Genomic DNA, 16,697 nt, shown 5'->3' with positions numbered 1-16,697 from the left:
ACAAGGTAGGTTGGCGTATGTGGCCAACCCATTTTTCCATTTTTTTTTTTGTGATCACGTTACAGGTCGCAATTTTGATCGGATCTTCACGATTTTGATCGGATTATTCAAGGGTCGGAATAGGCAAAAAAACTTATTTGGAGAAAGGTCAACGTTTTATTTCAAGAGGAATATCTCTGCTTCTGCAAGAGATATATCAAAAGCAATACCTTGCAAGGAAATACAAAATATCACCTTTACAACGATCTAATGTAGCTTGTCGTTGGTGGTCAAACAACAAAGATTTCGCAATAGTCGGTAATGCATCCCTTTTTCCATTTTTTATGCAATCACAGGTCGGAATTTTTTATCGGATCCTCACAAAATTTTGGGGTTGATGGGGGTCTCGCAGAGAAAGAAGCCTATTGATGTTGGTGATGGAACCGGCAAAAACTGTGGAGAAAATTCAAAGCTTTATTCTTTTGTGTATATATCGGCTTTTAGAAGGGGTATTCAAAGAATCCAGCTACAGGTCACAATTTTGATCGGATCGTCACGAATGGGGGTACCAGAGATGAAGAAGTACATTGAGTTCGGTGATGGTCGAATAATATTCAGGAGTCGGAATGCGCAAAAAACTTATGTGGAGCAAATTCCAAATTTTAATTTTTATGCGAATATCTCCGATTCTACTAGGGGTATTCCAACGAATGTCAATGGAAGAAAAAAAGGTCACATTTATAATGATGCAAGATAGGTTGGCGTACATCCCAATTTTCCATTTTATATTTGAGTTGTACTGACGATCTACATGGATGCATTTCAACAAAATTGACCTGTATTAATGAAGACCTTTCGAGCTTTAAATTAACACAAAATGTGTCATTGATGCTAAAATATCAGAGTTTTTGCAAAAGCCGCTTGGCTATTCCAATTTTAATATTTAGAATTTTACCAGTCAAAGTCTTATGCACAGGTGTAGTGGTGTAGGGTGTCACATAGTCTACCCCGTCCCGTCTGTAGCCTTTGCTCACTTGTTATTCGATAAAAGCTTATTGGCAGGTTTACTGGTGTGGGATATAAATCACGTGATCAGCCCGCCCTGATAATAGGCTTTGCTTACTTGTTTTTCATTATCGAGAGGGTAATTGATTATATTTGCCCAATTAAAAATGTTCAGGACCTACTGTCCATGGATTGCCACATTTTCTTCTAATATTCTCCATAAAACTAAAAGTTGTATTGTCGTTCTCTCTAATGAATTGTATAGACACAAGCTGTGTTTTCGCTTTGATATCATTTGAGTTTTATTCAATAATATATTTTCCTTTAGTCTAATTGTAGTATAACACTATTCAACACCGAAAATGCAAACAACATCTAGTATGCATTTTTTGAAAGTACATATTTAGACTACAAAAACCCTAGTAGGGTTTTGTCCTGTTAGATCCAGTTCAGATTTTATGGCATCATCTAAACCTGGTTAAATCCGCACTTTTTTGCATTTATCAGGCCATTATCTCAGAAACGAATAGGAATTTGGCCTTGCTGTCTTTAGCAATATTGTAGCCCTAAACTGGAAGAACTTATCTTTTGAAAAAACCACATAAGAAAAAGTCCATCTAGGGCATCAAAATCTATAAAATATAGAAAATTTTACATAGTTGCTGAAATTCTGGTCAGTATCAGCTAAACTATTGGGAGTTAAACCAAGTAACCTTTTGCAAAAATCTTCCAAATAAAGTTCTCAACAATTCTTTGGAACATTCTGAAACTCTAAAATCCTTACTTCATGTTGTTTCAGTGGTATTTTGCATCATATCTTTTGCAACACGTATTTCAAACACAGTTCACACCAACAGTTAATTCTCGCATTTCGGATTTCACTACATTATTGACATTTTTATTAAATCGTCGTTGAAAAATGTACTGAAAACTAGGGCATAGAGGCATTTTACAACAATGAAATGTTCTGAAGAGTTGTGTATTACATTCCAAAAGAAAATATTCAGAAAATGTTAACGGTTTTAGAGATACGACGCGAAATGTATAAAAATTGTGGAATTTTTGCATATAATTTTAAAGTTTGAGGCAATAAATGTAGTTTTTCGAGTTCATTATTTCTCCAAATATTTTATTCTTGTCCTTATCTACAAATTTGCTTCAGAGGTCACAAGAAGATTCTCATTGGTTTCAGAGATATAGCCCCGAATTTCTTTAAAAACTCAATATTTAACCATGTTGAGATGGGGCCATAAAATCCGATCTGGATGTGACACTACAAAACCCAACTAGGGTTTCTTGTCGTTTGGGTCTGTACTTTCAAAAATTCCTCAGTTCGAATTGTTTGCACAAGATCACCTTAAAAATGTTGTACAGTGTAATTGGATCGGCCTTTTTATTTGTAAAAATTGGTTAGGTGTGCCAAATTCTAATTTTTTCATAATCCATAAACTTTTATTTTTTTTTAATTATTGCGGTTTCGCTTCCAGATATAGTTTTCAAAATTGATATGTGTATTTTTTATTAATATTTTAGGTAGATTTATTACTTTTTAATTGTTATTTATTTAAAATTATTTTATGTTTTTACTATTTTTTAATTTATTTTCTTTCTTATATCCATAAAATAATTGATATAATTGTGTCTATTACTTCCACAATTTACCTATAACTGATTTAATATAAATTTATGTAATTCTAATTTTTGTTTTTAAATTCACATATATTTTAATATCAATTTGATCTGTTGAAATTTAAATTTCAAATATTGAATTATTTATGTTTTTGTTTTTATTAATTATTTTTAATTTTTTCATTAATTAATTTCTTTAAATATCCACTTTAATTATTTAAGCATATTTTTATCTGTCTCCACTACTGGATGCAGTTAATTTCTTTCTCATGGTCTCAAAAACCAGTTTTTTCTTCATCATTCCACAATAATTTCAACATAAGATTCGTGTGCATCTTAAATATACACAATTCCGTTAAATTAGTAATTTATCTCAATTTTATAATTAATTTTATGTTTCGTTTCAACATTTCTGGGCATTTTAACTTTAAAAACATTTTCCAGTTATTTTTTTATTCTCTTCACTTCACTTTTCCAATAGCCAGCCAGCAATTCATGGTTTAAATCCATATTCAATGACTCTATTTTGAATTTTCCCAGAACAAAAAAAAAAACACAAAATTGAAGAAACCCCGAAAAACCCCCAATCATATGTTTGTTTTCCACCTTTAATGTGGACGAACGAACGAAAGGCAAGCAGAACATTTTTGAGGAGGATGAGTACCTGCTGCCTGCCGCCAGCCGTTGCTGCTGCTAAACATTGCTTTAATCTTGTGCACAAACACACACAGATACACTAATACACACACTTTAGCACAAACACACATACTAGCACGTAGTTGAGGCAAGAAATATGCGCCTTGTTTCTTCTTTCGTGTACCTTTTTTAGAAATAAACCCAAGAAGAACATAGCTTCCTAGCTAGCTAGTTGGCTAGGCATTTTGCTTTTTGTATTGGATTTAAGATATTCCTCGCCAGAATGTTTAAGATACTTTTTTTCGTTGTATGTATGTTTTTGTTGCCGAAGTTATTGTTGTTGTATATCCTCTTTTTTCGGGCTGGTTGGTTGAGCAGTAGATTTAAAATTATCTCACATTTCCACAGTTGGATTAAATTTTTCTTGTATTTTTTGTGGGCTTTTCTTGTTTAATACACGTTTTATTATTATTGTAGTTATTGGTGTTGTTGTTGTTGTTGCTTGAATTGCCATTCATTCATAATAGGCGGGGAGAGACCTTTATTTTCTCAAAATTTGTCGGTTTATTTCTTTAACACACAAAAAATTAGTCGAGTAATCCACAATTTAGGAGGAGGTTTGACAACATAAACTGGTTTCAAATTTTATTAAACGGAGCATTTTATGGATTCCTGGAATCATTCATTCGTCGTCGTTGGCTCATTCGCCATAACTTTTGAAATTGTAGATACTAAACAAGTAGAAAAATAAATAAACATTTTTTTTATGGTTCGGAACTGGAGAGGTTGTAACAAACGAACAAGAAAAAAAAAACAGTACACAAAACACTTGAACGGAGAGTTGCCATAAAAAATACACTAAATATTTCATTTCCGGAATATTTATTTTTTTCTTGTTGCGGCTAGCGATGCCAGGCTTCTTCACATTGCCACTCCACATCACCGAGGCATCTAATAGATACAAATGTAACTTCTTTTTTGGCATGCAAATACGAACAACAAAACTTCATTTTTATTTTGTACTTTGTTGCCAAACAAAACTTTCTTTAAACATTAATTAAACAAAATAATAGCCATTTTCAGCTTTTTCTTCTTGTCGGTTGTTGTTTTTTTCTTTCTTTTTTGTCGCAATAAACAAATTAAATTATTTCTCTATTTTTTCCATTCTTTTTTTGTTTTCATTCTTTATATTTTCAACACAACATCACAAACCAGGGAAAAAATTTATACACCAAAGAAGAGAAATACCAAATACGACGAGAAATCCACAAAAAAAAAAATAATTAAAAGAAAACAAAGGAAACACAAACGCAACGCACACCCAGAATTCTTCATTTTTTCCAATGTGGTGGAGTTGTATCTCGTCGTTGCCGTCGTCATTGGACTAGCCAGAGCCAGCCATTGAATCTATCCACATCCAAACATTCATCCAGCTATCCATCCACATCCACCGTAAACAATATAACGAACGAGAATCAACGTACGAACGAACGAAACGGATGAGGAGGATACAACGAACGCAACATAAAATATACACGACACACACGGCAAGGTAATATACGACGGCACGATACGGCAGAAACACGACAACGGTCCGTATAACCTAAAGATACAATACAATCTTTGACACTGACTTATGAGAAAACTGTCAAATTTCTATGGAGCTATACAAACGGACGGTGATGGCTTTTGTGCGCTGCACTGCAGTTCTGTGTGTTTTTTGGCAGAAGCAGAGAGTAATTGAGTAAAAAATACATGAAATGAGAGTAAAAGATACATTTGGGAGAGAGTGAGAGAGAGTTCAGTGGAGTCAAAAGAGAGTTGAAGGTACATAATTATGGAGAGATGCATAGTTACAATGGTAATGACAACTTAGCGATTTTTGTCTCAAATTTTAGAAAAAAACATACTAAAAATAAGCAATCGACAGCAAAATACCAGCGTATAATTGTATAAATAAAATAGCGTTACGTCCGAATTTATCTATATCAGCATTCGGCACCTCTTTAGTCGCGAGCAAGCAAACAGAGCTTCTCTCTCATCTTACGCAATTTAACTAATAGCATGGCCCAATTATACAGGTCCCAAATCAAATCACCACAATCAGCTGATTTCGATTTGAGCAGTCATATATCATATTTGTCATTTGAATTTGCTTTGCCGCGAAAAATGAAAAAGGTACAGAAATGTCAAACTGTATAGAAACAGGTATGTGCATCGCGAAAATGTTGTTGTAAATTTTAAATGTCAACATTTGTTGTATTTTTGTATGAAAATTCAATTTATACATAGGAATTTGTTTTTGTCTGTAATGTTAGTGTCACCGGTATATGTAAATTATTGGAATTTATAAAACTAATATATTTTCATATTTGATTGAATATTTTGAAAAACATGTTTGAAAATTCGTTACATTTTCAATTTGAAAGTATCCATATCATTCCACTAAATGGATAATTTCTCGCAGAAAGTAGAATTCTTGCAAAAATGTTTCGCGTCGCTAAAAATTCATTGAAAAAGAGAAGCGGTTTCAAACTTTTGTTTTTGAAATCAAAGAAGCAGATGTTTAATAGGGCTCTAATTATACCCTACAAAGGGTATTGTAAGTTTGTTTTGGTAAAATTCATGTAACACCGCGAAATATTCGTCGGAGACCCCCAATGTGGTATACTAATCTTCATAACTCAACGAGATAAAGCGATTTTGAGATGTGTGTCCTTCCGTCCGTCTGTCCATTATAAATTGTAATCAAACTCCAGGCCGCAATTATGGAAATTTTGTAAGGAGGTCGGGTTCAGGCCAGAACTTTTGTGTGAAAATTATGAAAATTTTTAATATACAGCTTAGATCTTTATTCCTGGAAGAGACATTCCGGCCAAGTAGGCTATACTTGGAAGAGGAACGCTTGACCTTTATAGTGATGTCAATTATGTTGGTTTATATGATAAAATAACAGAGTTATAGCCTAATAGACACAGTTATTTGTTTGTAGTGTAATCATAAACACGCTAGACGTCGCCGTTATAGCTAAATAATCACAAAATTTTGCACGAGGTAAGAGTTTAGGGTGCCACCGTGGTGCAATGGTATGCACACCCGCCTTGCACGCAGAAGGTCGTGGGTTCGATTCCCCGGCCAGGCAACATCAAAAATTTCAACGGTGGCAAAATACCCCTCAGTAATGTTGGCGACATTTCCTGAGTATTTCAGCCATGTAAAACTTCTCTATAAAGTGGTGTCGTAAGGCACGCCGTTCGGACTCGGCGATAAACAGTAGGTCCCATATCATTGAGCTAATATGAATCGGGGTGCACTCATTGATATGAGAGAAGTCTCCCCTGTCCCGTCTGGGATGTTTGTGGAACAATTATTAAGAGTTTAGGTAGAAGAAGATGGCTACAATTTTGGATGATGATCTGGTATTACTTAGGGGTAGTTTACACTACCTAAATACCTAAATTTTCTATCGTTAAATATTCACTAATATGTGGAATATTGGAGATTTTCCTTACGCCATTTATTCTGTGCGTCCAATCCAACAAAAATATTATAAAATTACGTCTCCACATTGCCTCCGTGGGTAGATATGGAATGTTTTTATTTCGTGTCATATGACATTGATAGATAGTGTAAACTACCTCTTACCGGGTGAAATGGACCATTACTTTTGTATAAAAAATAAAAAAAATATATTTTTGAACTACATTTTATTTCCTGGAGGCATATACCGGCAAAGTAGCCTACATATGGAAAAATAACTACCGACCTTTCTCCCTGATGCAAATTGCAATAACGTGTCCGCTATATAACGGGCCTACCGCCTAATATATAATGGGGTTTGTGTAGAGAACCACATTTTCCCATTCCCAATTTTTGCATTATTGCAAATTACATGGTGCCCCAGCATATTAATTGTCCAATTGGATTTGTACACATACATTGCAGCATGGGTGCTTTGCCATCTTTTCACAAAACGATTTCCCAGCCTCTGCAAGTGGTATCTTAGGACACCGGGGACGTACGCAGGGGGGGCCCAACTCTCGAACTGATCAACCGATTTGGTCCAAGATATGGATCTCGTAATGTTTTGTTCAAATTAAATTTAAGTCATATCGGTACCTCTACCATAAACGTTAAAAAATGTTCACTAAAATGGTCGAAGGGACTAACCGATTCAGTCTAAAATCGAACTTTATATGTACTATCCACTCGCAAAATTACTCCCAAAAGTACATCACGTTCCAAGAGAATATGTTTGGACAACATCTTCAGGTCCCTCTTACAAGTCTAACATAACTGCAGTTTAAAGACTGTTCGATTCTTTGGACATTTTGCAGTCTTGTTTAGAGCGATATCCTATTTTTCGTGGACAAGTTCATGCTTCCTGACAAAGTTCTAAATACTACGTTGACCAACTAAAATAGCTTATGGGCGCGGTAACTATCGAGAGGAGAGTCTCTCAAAATAAGATTAATTTCCAAAATTAATTAGCTTATTATTAGCGAATAATTATGTGGGGTTCCATAAGGATCGATTGTTATTTGTCAAAACTATATACAACTAAGTCCAACAAAGTGTTTGTCATCGAGTCGTACAATTAAGAAAAAAATTATAACGATTCTTTTCTAACATTATATCAAAAGTTAAAATAATCCTGGAATTAGACTATCTCTCCCGGTAAATAACACTGTGCAACATTTTACGGTAATCTTGTGCAAAAAATTTGAAGTGAGGATTTTGTGAAAGTACAGACCCAAAATACAAAAGCCCTAGTTGCGTTTTGATGAGTCAAATCCAGCTTGGATTTTATGGGCCCCATCTAAGCATTGTTAAATATTGATTTTTTAAGCAACTCGGGGCTACATCTCTGAAGCCAATGCAAATCTTCTTCTGACCTGTGAAGCAAATTTGTAGTTAAGGACCAGAATAAAATAATTGGAGAAATAACGAACTGGAAAAACTAAATTTTTTGCCTCAAATGTTATAATATATCTAAAATTTCCATAATTTGTATACATTTCGAACCACATTTCAATTCTAAATACCCTACTCTGTAAATATTTAAAATTGTATCCTATATGTTATGAATTCTTTCTATTGAATTTATATACTATGTACCAATATTTCATATAAAATTCGAAAAATTTAATTTTTTGGCCCATTTAAAAGTACATGTGGAATAGAATATGTGCCAAAATCTCCAGTCCATCGGACAAAAATTTACCGAGACATGAGCTATCGAAGGGAAACATTTATTGTGTTTTGTATGTACCATAGAAACTAAAAACGTCTTTTCATCGAAGTGGCACTTTTAAAAGCGGTGCCCATTGTAGCTCGAAAACGGATGCTCTGGTCTTTATATGTTTTTGTGGGACTATTATACACATAGCATGTGATTAACCGAGAGAGTCTTTAAAAAAAACTGCTGACGGAGTCCGACAAAAACATCAATTTTTTACAGTTTTTTTTAAATTGAAATTTGGATTTTAACTGTTCAAAATTTTTAAAAGTTGATTTTTTTTTAATTCCCTTTCGATAATGGACAACATTATTAGGTTCGTAATGATCCCACAAAAATATATGCTGATCGGTTTATTTTTTTTAACTGTAGTGTTAGGCGCTACCTAACATACAATTATTTACGGTTAGGAAGTAGGAAATTTAGTTGGCTTTCCAATATGGGAAAAACCAACGAAATCGGTTAAAAAATGAATGCGCTATGTCATTTTTTGTGTTTCAACTTTTTGTCTTTTTTCATATTTTCCTTTATAAAAGATTAGTACCTTGTGCGTAATTGTTATGCAAGATAATCACAATTAGAATCATACATGCTAAGGTACCAATCTATTATAAAGGAAAATATGAAAAAAAACCAAAAAGTTGAAACACAAAAAATGCCATAGCGCATTCATTTTTCCACTGATTTCGTTGTTTTTTCCCATTTTCGAAAGTCAACTAAATTTCCTACTTGCTAACAGTAAATAATTGTACTGTTAGGTATCGTTTACGCAGCCTAGAGCACAAGGAAAAACATTTTACTGTTTTTAATGCGTTTTTGTCACATAAAAACCACTATTACTTAGCCATTTGTTAACCAATTTTAAAAATCTATCGCTTGTTCAAAAGACACTATTCTCCCCTTTCCAATAAAGGATAGAGTGTGGAAAAAAGAAGTAATGTCCGTTTAAAGTTGAAAATCCAAGAAAGCCCATTTTTCACTACATTTACCGTTATAAAATCAAAAACCGAAGTGACCCAAAGAAACCAAAGGTATTTTCGTCTTCTATGGACTCCCACAAAACCGAATTTATGCATTAGAACCCCTGCAAATTTTCACTGTAGCACAGTGTAATCAACGTCCAGACCAAGTGGCTGTGGCAATAGGTCAAGTTTCCGAGATATCGCGTGATTAACTTTTTGATTTCCCCCTATAATGCTTGATAAAATAGCTATATATTATAACTTTTCTTGGAGGATAGATCCGATCATCTCAATTTTTCAACCGGATATTCCGACATTAAACTTCTGAGTTATGTCGTGATTGAATTCTTTCTTGACAAACTTTACATAAATGTAATCTCAAAACAACCCTACAATAACGTCAAACAGAGATATAAAGCTATGTTCTCATGCATTTTAGGGGAAAATCAAAAAGTTCATCATGCAATATCTCGGAAACTTGGCCTATGGCGCAAATCATCGCCCAGACGAAAGGTAAAAGCTAGAAACTTAAAATTTTGGGAGAGGTTCTCCCTTGGTCCGAAGGTATCAGATATGATTGGGTTGTTGGGAATTCGTGCTAGAAAGGTGTGAAAAGTACTACAATGGTGTGAAAAGTACTAAAAATGGTACCATTTGTTTGGCTGACCGAGTAAGTGCGTTTTCAGACGATAGGGATTGACTGCTCAAAAACTTGTTGTCCGTTTTGGTTATCATTCGCAAATTGTGCAAGTGTTGAAACAAAATGTGGAAGTAAGTGAACGAAAACGTACATAAAGTACTTTTTTAAATATTTTTTATTTATTTTATATTATGATTTTTTAATTAATTTCTTTTATAGTTTTCGTAATTGAGATTATTTTAAATGTTTTGAAATAAAAAATGTTCGAACAGAATTGTTTGTATAAAAGAAGAAAAAAATCCGTCAAGGAAAATTGCCTAATGTAAATATCATCATGGTATAAGTAATAACTGTTTCCTCACATATTTTTATAAAATGAAGAATGTGTGTGCGAAATGTGTAGGAATAAAAATGTAAACAAATAAACATTTTTGTGTTAAATGCTGTAAGAAGTGACATGTCGGATAACAATTTAATAGAGATTTTAATTAATAAATATCAAGAAAACGAAAACCTATACAAAGTTCGGCATCCAAAGTATCATCTTACCTATGAATTATTACGTTATTTTTTACATGTGGTCTGTTCCAGTACTGCAAGAATCTACTAATTTTTTAAATTTTTTCCGATAACATAAAGGAAAAAATGTTATCGTAGTAAAAAACAGTAGCTTCTTGCAGGTTCTGGAACAGAGCAATGACAGGCGATACGAGGCAACAACTTTAGCAACCCATACATTCTACCCAATTTCATGGGATTCACAAGAATTGCTTTTTTTAAATGTTCATGTACAATACACACAAACCTTTTTGGTACATTTATGTAAAACCGTACTTCTTTTTGTTCAAAAAGTACGCTTGTATAAAATGACTTCAAAAACGCAACACTAGATGTGGAAAATACGAATGAGAGTCAAAACGGAAATCGCGTTTTTGAGCAGGCAAACCCTATCGTCTTAAAACGTTCTAATAATCAACGCCCACAACAAACGGCTGGAGCTAGAATCATGAAATTTTTGGTGAGGGTTAGTCTTGGGGCGAAGGTGGTCGATAAGGCTGGGATTTTGGAAATTCGTACTAGAATGGTGCGAAAAGTATAATAATAATGGTTCCACAAACATCCCATAAGGGACAAGCGAAAAGTACTAAAAAATTTACCATTTGTGGCTGAATGTGTACTCATGTATATGAAAAGTGCTAAATGGTACTAAATTTGGTACAATCTGGATTTGGGTGAATGGATAGAGCTGGAATCCTGAAATTTAAAATTGTTGGAGTTAAGGATTGAGGTAGTTTTGGAAATTCGTACTGATGGGGACGAAAAGTAAAAAATGCTACTAAATTTGGTACAATTTGTATATGGGTGATCGGATAGGGCTGGAATCCTGAGATATGAAACTAATATTACTATTGGAGTGTGGTTTTGGAAACTCATACTTATGTTTATGAAAAGTACTAAATGGTTCTAAATTACGTTTCGCCTCAAAAAGCGTGACTCGCTGTTTATGTGTAAGGGTAAGATAGGGCTGATTTTTTTTGCAAATCGAACTAAAGTAGTACGAATAGCATTTAAATAAAAATAAATATTCATTAAAGTTGGTATTAGTACAACAAAATGTTCAATTTTCTCCATTTCCGTAATAAATAGTGTTTATTTTTTATATTAAGTTTTCCTTCCGTAACGAAATAACTAATGCCGATAATTTTAAGGGTGAGACGTTTCCGTTTACATTTGAAAATGTAAGAAACCCACATTTTCAATACTTTTATCGCTATAAAAAAATAAAACAAAGTGCCCCAAACGAACTTAAGGCATTGTCGATGTCCATGAATCCCAAAACGATTTAATTTTGGGTAAGAACGCTTGAATATTTTTTCTGGTCAACTTTTGTAGCACAGTGCCATTTAACAACATTTTTCTAAAAGTTTGCACCTTCTCAAGGCCAAAACTGCCTGAAGAAGCATTCCAGTGTTTTTGCGATGTATTAGAGAGTTCTTAATTACTGTTTTGGCTACAATTTTACTCCTTGTATTGGATCGATAATCTCAATGGTTTGGCTGTTATATGCCAAAATGTCTAAAAACGTGGATAAAAAACTTAAAGTCAAAATCGGGAGGCTCGATTTTCACCGTAGACCTATGCTCTAGGGGACTTTTTTGCTTAGTTCATCCCAGGAATAAGAAACGCGAAGGGCCCATCAAGGTTTTCAATTCGCCCCGGCCTAATGTATATACATATGTTAGCTATATCCAAATATGAACATATTTCGATATAATTTATTATTATTACGTTTCGACCAAGTAGACACCCATTCAAAATTTTACCAAATTTTGACATTACATAGCGATTTCGGTGCGTTAAATACATGAACTCCGCCTAAAATATATGTATGGGAGCAATACCCAAATTTGAACCGATTTCAATATAATTTGGTAAATTTATTTCTACACCAAATTCCGTCACACATTCCCATTTGCATCGAAATTGGACAGATTATCGTGTTTGGTGCATCAAATACCTTAAAAAGGTCGAACGTGAATCTAAGAGCTATATCCAAATCTGAAACCAGTCTCACCAAAGCAATAGCGTTCTTCCTACTGCTAAAAAATATCTTCCCTGATTTTTAGCCGAATTGGACAATAAAATCGCTCAGAAAGTGGTTATATGCATATCCCTAAAAGGGTCTATCTTGTTTCCTTATGTATGTATGTTACATACAAATGCATAAAGACATAAAATCCTTTACCACAAAATAATAAAAGGAGGAATGGACGTATGTTTGCCTTAAACAACTCACCAATTTTAAAAAGGAATTTCTTTTGAATCTTTGGAAGTTTCCAAAGCCAATATTATTAGCGGACCTTATATTCCACTATACCGCTAGTTCCAATCAATACAGATAACACGAAAAATCCGTGATCTTCCATACCTTAGAAGAACACCACTTTGAGGCATTTTTTAATCCTTCGAGACATTACCGCAGGAATTAAGGAGAATAAAATTATAGCGTTGATAGAGACCAAAAGTGTGGAAGATTGGAGAGATAATTCCAATAAAAAAGAAACTCGTAAGAAAAAGAATTGTTCTGATATCAACTTTCAATTTAATATCTTCAAATTTTGTTTACGTTTGTGGAGGAGGTACCCTAAGAAATGGACTGATGGTGACAATCTCTAAACTTGATTTAAGTTTAGACGGATTATTGCAAAGTAAAAGGTTTGGTTTGAACCGTGAACTCCGTTCGAAAGTTATCGTGCGTTCCAGCCAGCTTGACCAACAGATATGTTATTGTCTGAAACTGATTCGGTATTAAGTAGGTTAATGTGGGTGTAATACCATTACTTTCATGAGTCACATTTATGTTCCTGAGGCTCATTCTTGCTCCTCAGTTGCCACAGGACTGGGCATGTAAAATGAATAATGATAACAGCATAATGTAAATTAAGAATTTATGACATACTTACAAACATCAGTAGGTTATCTGAAAAAAAAAAACAAAAACTCAATATTAAATCAGAGAAAAAAATGAAATAATCTTATTCTAGAGTCAAATGAGATAGTCATTTTTATACCGTCACTTTGCACAGTGGTTCCAGCCATTGTTCCAGCCATTGACCAAAAATAAAAAAGTGAATGTCAAAATGTTTGTACAACATCTGGAAACACTGACAGCTATGACATGGACCTTATTAAAAATAAATTAGTTTTTGTTTCACTCGAACGCATTCTTTTTAAGAATAGCTCTAAAAGTCGAAACATTTGACTAATATTTTTTGTAGTGAATACAACTTACAATTAACGTACAGGTAAATACTATATTCAAAATATCGCAAATTGCAAAATATTATATTGGATTTTAGAGGAGGAGTTAATAGCTTAGTTTTTTAATGGTGTTTAAGGTGTTGCCGGAATCCAGTTAGCTGTTGTTTTCTTGGGGTATTTTGTAATGCCAATTCGATCATATACTTAAATTTGACCTAAGGTTTTAGTTATAATGCCCCCCAGTGACCATCTCGGGAACAATTTTCAAATGTAGGTGATGGGTTCAACATTATCCAGTATTAATATCAGTTGCCATCTAGTGTCAGACTTTAAATGGTGGGTCGCAGACTAAAACTGTTCTAGAGTATGGTTTCTATGGATATATTAGGGTATAACTCTGTTATCTGACGACGTACATTGGCATCAATGGAGAGGTCAAGACATTTTCTTCCAAATACAGCTTACGTGGGCGGTACATTACTTCGCGGAAGAAGGCAGTAATATTTACATATATTAAAATTTTTACCAATTTTCAGACAAAAACGTTTGTCTATTTACCCAGCTAAATTGATTGGATTCTATGTTGTTTTGGAGATTGTTTTGTTCTCCATGCCTATTCTTGCATCATAAGATAATCGGTACGTTTGTTCATGACATTTTGTATTAAGAGCATAAAACAATTTATACCGTATACCCCCTCCAGAGGGAAAAGAAGGGAGAATGCTACGCTCATGGTTTCTTAAAAAGATCTGCGCAGCAGCACAAAGCTATAACCTTAACTTGATATTTGCACTGGAAATATTTTTGGCCACTTTCTCCATACAAGTGGATCCACTGTGCACTGTGGTGTATTATGTCTTTGTGCATTTGTAGTAACATCCATAAGGAAACGAGGTAGAACCATAGTTCCTTTTTGGGGATATACATAGAAATACTTCCTGAGTCGATTTATGCATGTCTGTCCGTCCGTTCGCAACGTACAGATCGCATTCATTGCCCGATTCAGCTGAAAATTAGGGAATATTAGTTTTTAGCGATAGGAAGAACGCTATTGCTTTTGGGAAAATCGATTCAGATTTGGATATTGATCCCTTATATATCCTTATATATTGAATTCGATCGAGATTTGGATATAGCTTTCGGTAGTTTTCTTATACTTGATGCACCAAACACACTATGTATGTATGTACTGCATAATTTCAATGCAATTGAAATAGAAATATACTCGATATATTTAACCAATTTTGACAAAATTCGAAATGTGTTACTGAAATCTGTCTAGAAATGAGTTTGACAAATTATATTAAAATCGGTCTAAATAGCTCCCATACATCGAAATATACTTTACGTATTCACAGTGATGTGGGGTATCACATAGGCGGTCCCGCCTGACGTTGATTCTTTCCTTACTGGTTTGGCATATCTCTATGCCAAAAATGTTCACTAAAAAAGAACACACTTTTTCTATCTTTGGAAAGGTAGCTGATTCTACGAATGGACTTACGACATTTTACTGCCTAATAGTATCCTATTTTCGGTATGACTCTAAATTCGATTTTAAAGTTAAAAATCAAGGTCTTAGAAACATATCATATCCGAAATATGTAGCAGTAAATTGGCCGTTTGAGTTTAGTTGTAACTCTTTGAGTTTTAGAGATATGAGCATGACAATTTGACACAATAAGAAGTCGTTGAAAAAATAGAAATCGCTAACTCAGCAAATGCCACTCTTTGAGTAAATCAGTGATATGTAAGTCGACTTGTGTAGTTTTGTTTGATAGTCACAGTAATGTATTGTAACACTATATTCCGTTTCTGCGTTTTTAGCTATATTTAACATATTCACAACACTTTTGGTGTTTTTAGTATTGATTTGTGTACACTCGGTGGTGTGTGTGTGTGTCTGTATCTGTGTGCATTATAAAGAGAGAGTGAGAATTCGTAGTGAGAGGGAGAGAAGTCCTCAAGTTTGAAATACAATTCTATGATAAAATGTCCTAAAACGAGAGGTGAGAACAATTACCTACAGAAGGTCCCAAAATACAAAAGGACAGACGGACATACATATGTGTGGACGGACGAACGGACGGACTAACAAACAGAAGTATTGAAACATGAACAGACATACAACACATTTTTATAGTTTGTTTACAAATTTTATTTTTATATTATTTTCGTTGTATTTGCTGTGGCTGTTGTTGTTGCTGCTTTAGTTGCAGCAGTACTATCAAAAAAATTCTTATAGGGTCCGCACCACCGACCAAACAACCAAAGAATGAAGTATGGCAACAACAATAATAAAAATAACTCAACAGTACCGCAATACCACAACTCTGCAGCAACGTATTACAATTACAATGTGTATCCTTTTTTTTGTAAGATTTTCTGTTTGCTGGCTGTTTCAAGAAGTCGTTGTTTATAAAAATAACCAACGTTCTACTTGCATGCGGCATGAATTTGGATGTTATGACCTGAAACTCTGCTTTTGAAGTATAACGTCGTATAATTCGGGTTTTGAGAAACGCTTACATTTTTGTTGTAAAACAAAACCGGCAACCAGCTTTAAAATTTTAAACATTTCTTGAAGAAGAGAGCAAATACTGCAAAACATTTCAAAACAGCAACAGAAACAACATTGCAGACAACAAAAGTGAGGAAGAATGCCAATAGAAATATTCCGAAAACGAAAGTGTAGTTATTTTTGTTTAATTAGCGAGGGGTAGGTTTTATGTCTGAGCCATTTAGACATGTGGTGTTTTTTTTGTGTAAATTACAAGACGCCGAAACAGTAATTACTTGATTTTCAAGTGAGCGGAAATTGTATTACAAAACTCTACAAGTGATC

The 16,697-nt window shown here is 33.9% G+C and overlaps 1 protein-coding gene across 3 annotated transcripts in view; it reads right to left on the bottom strand.

Moving 5' to 3' along the window:
• LOC141395166 (uncharacterized) overlaps window positions 1-16,697 on the bottom strand; it is a 1,209,623-nt gene that overhangs the window by 80,528 nt on the left and 1,112,398 nt on the right. Inside the window, exon 5 of one of the 3 annotated variants that reach the window (XM_073970671.1) lies at window positions 13,555-13,571. The gene's annotated coding sequence lies outside the window, so the exon portion shown is untranslated. Of the gene's footprint in view, window positions 1-4,568; window positions 4,900-13,554; window positions 13,572-16,697 lie in introns of those variants that run through there. The other 2 variants (XM_073970672.1, XM_073970669.1) reach the window with 2 other exon arrangements.

The sequence above is a fragment of the Musca autumnalis genome, unplaced genomic scaffold (genome assembly GCF_047663935.1).
Source record: "Musca autumnalis isolate F117 unplaced genomic scaffold, ASM4766393v1 scaffold_2, whole genome shotgun sequence".
NCBI classification, from domain to species: domain Eukaryota; kingdom Metazoa; phylum Arthropoda; class Insecta; order Diptera; family Muscidae; genus Musca; species Musca autumnalis.
The sequence above is the reverse complement of the archived record's forward strand: the minus strand, read 5'-3'. Positions and strand labels throughout refer to the sequence as shown.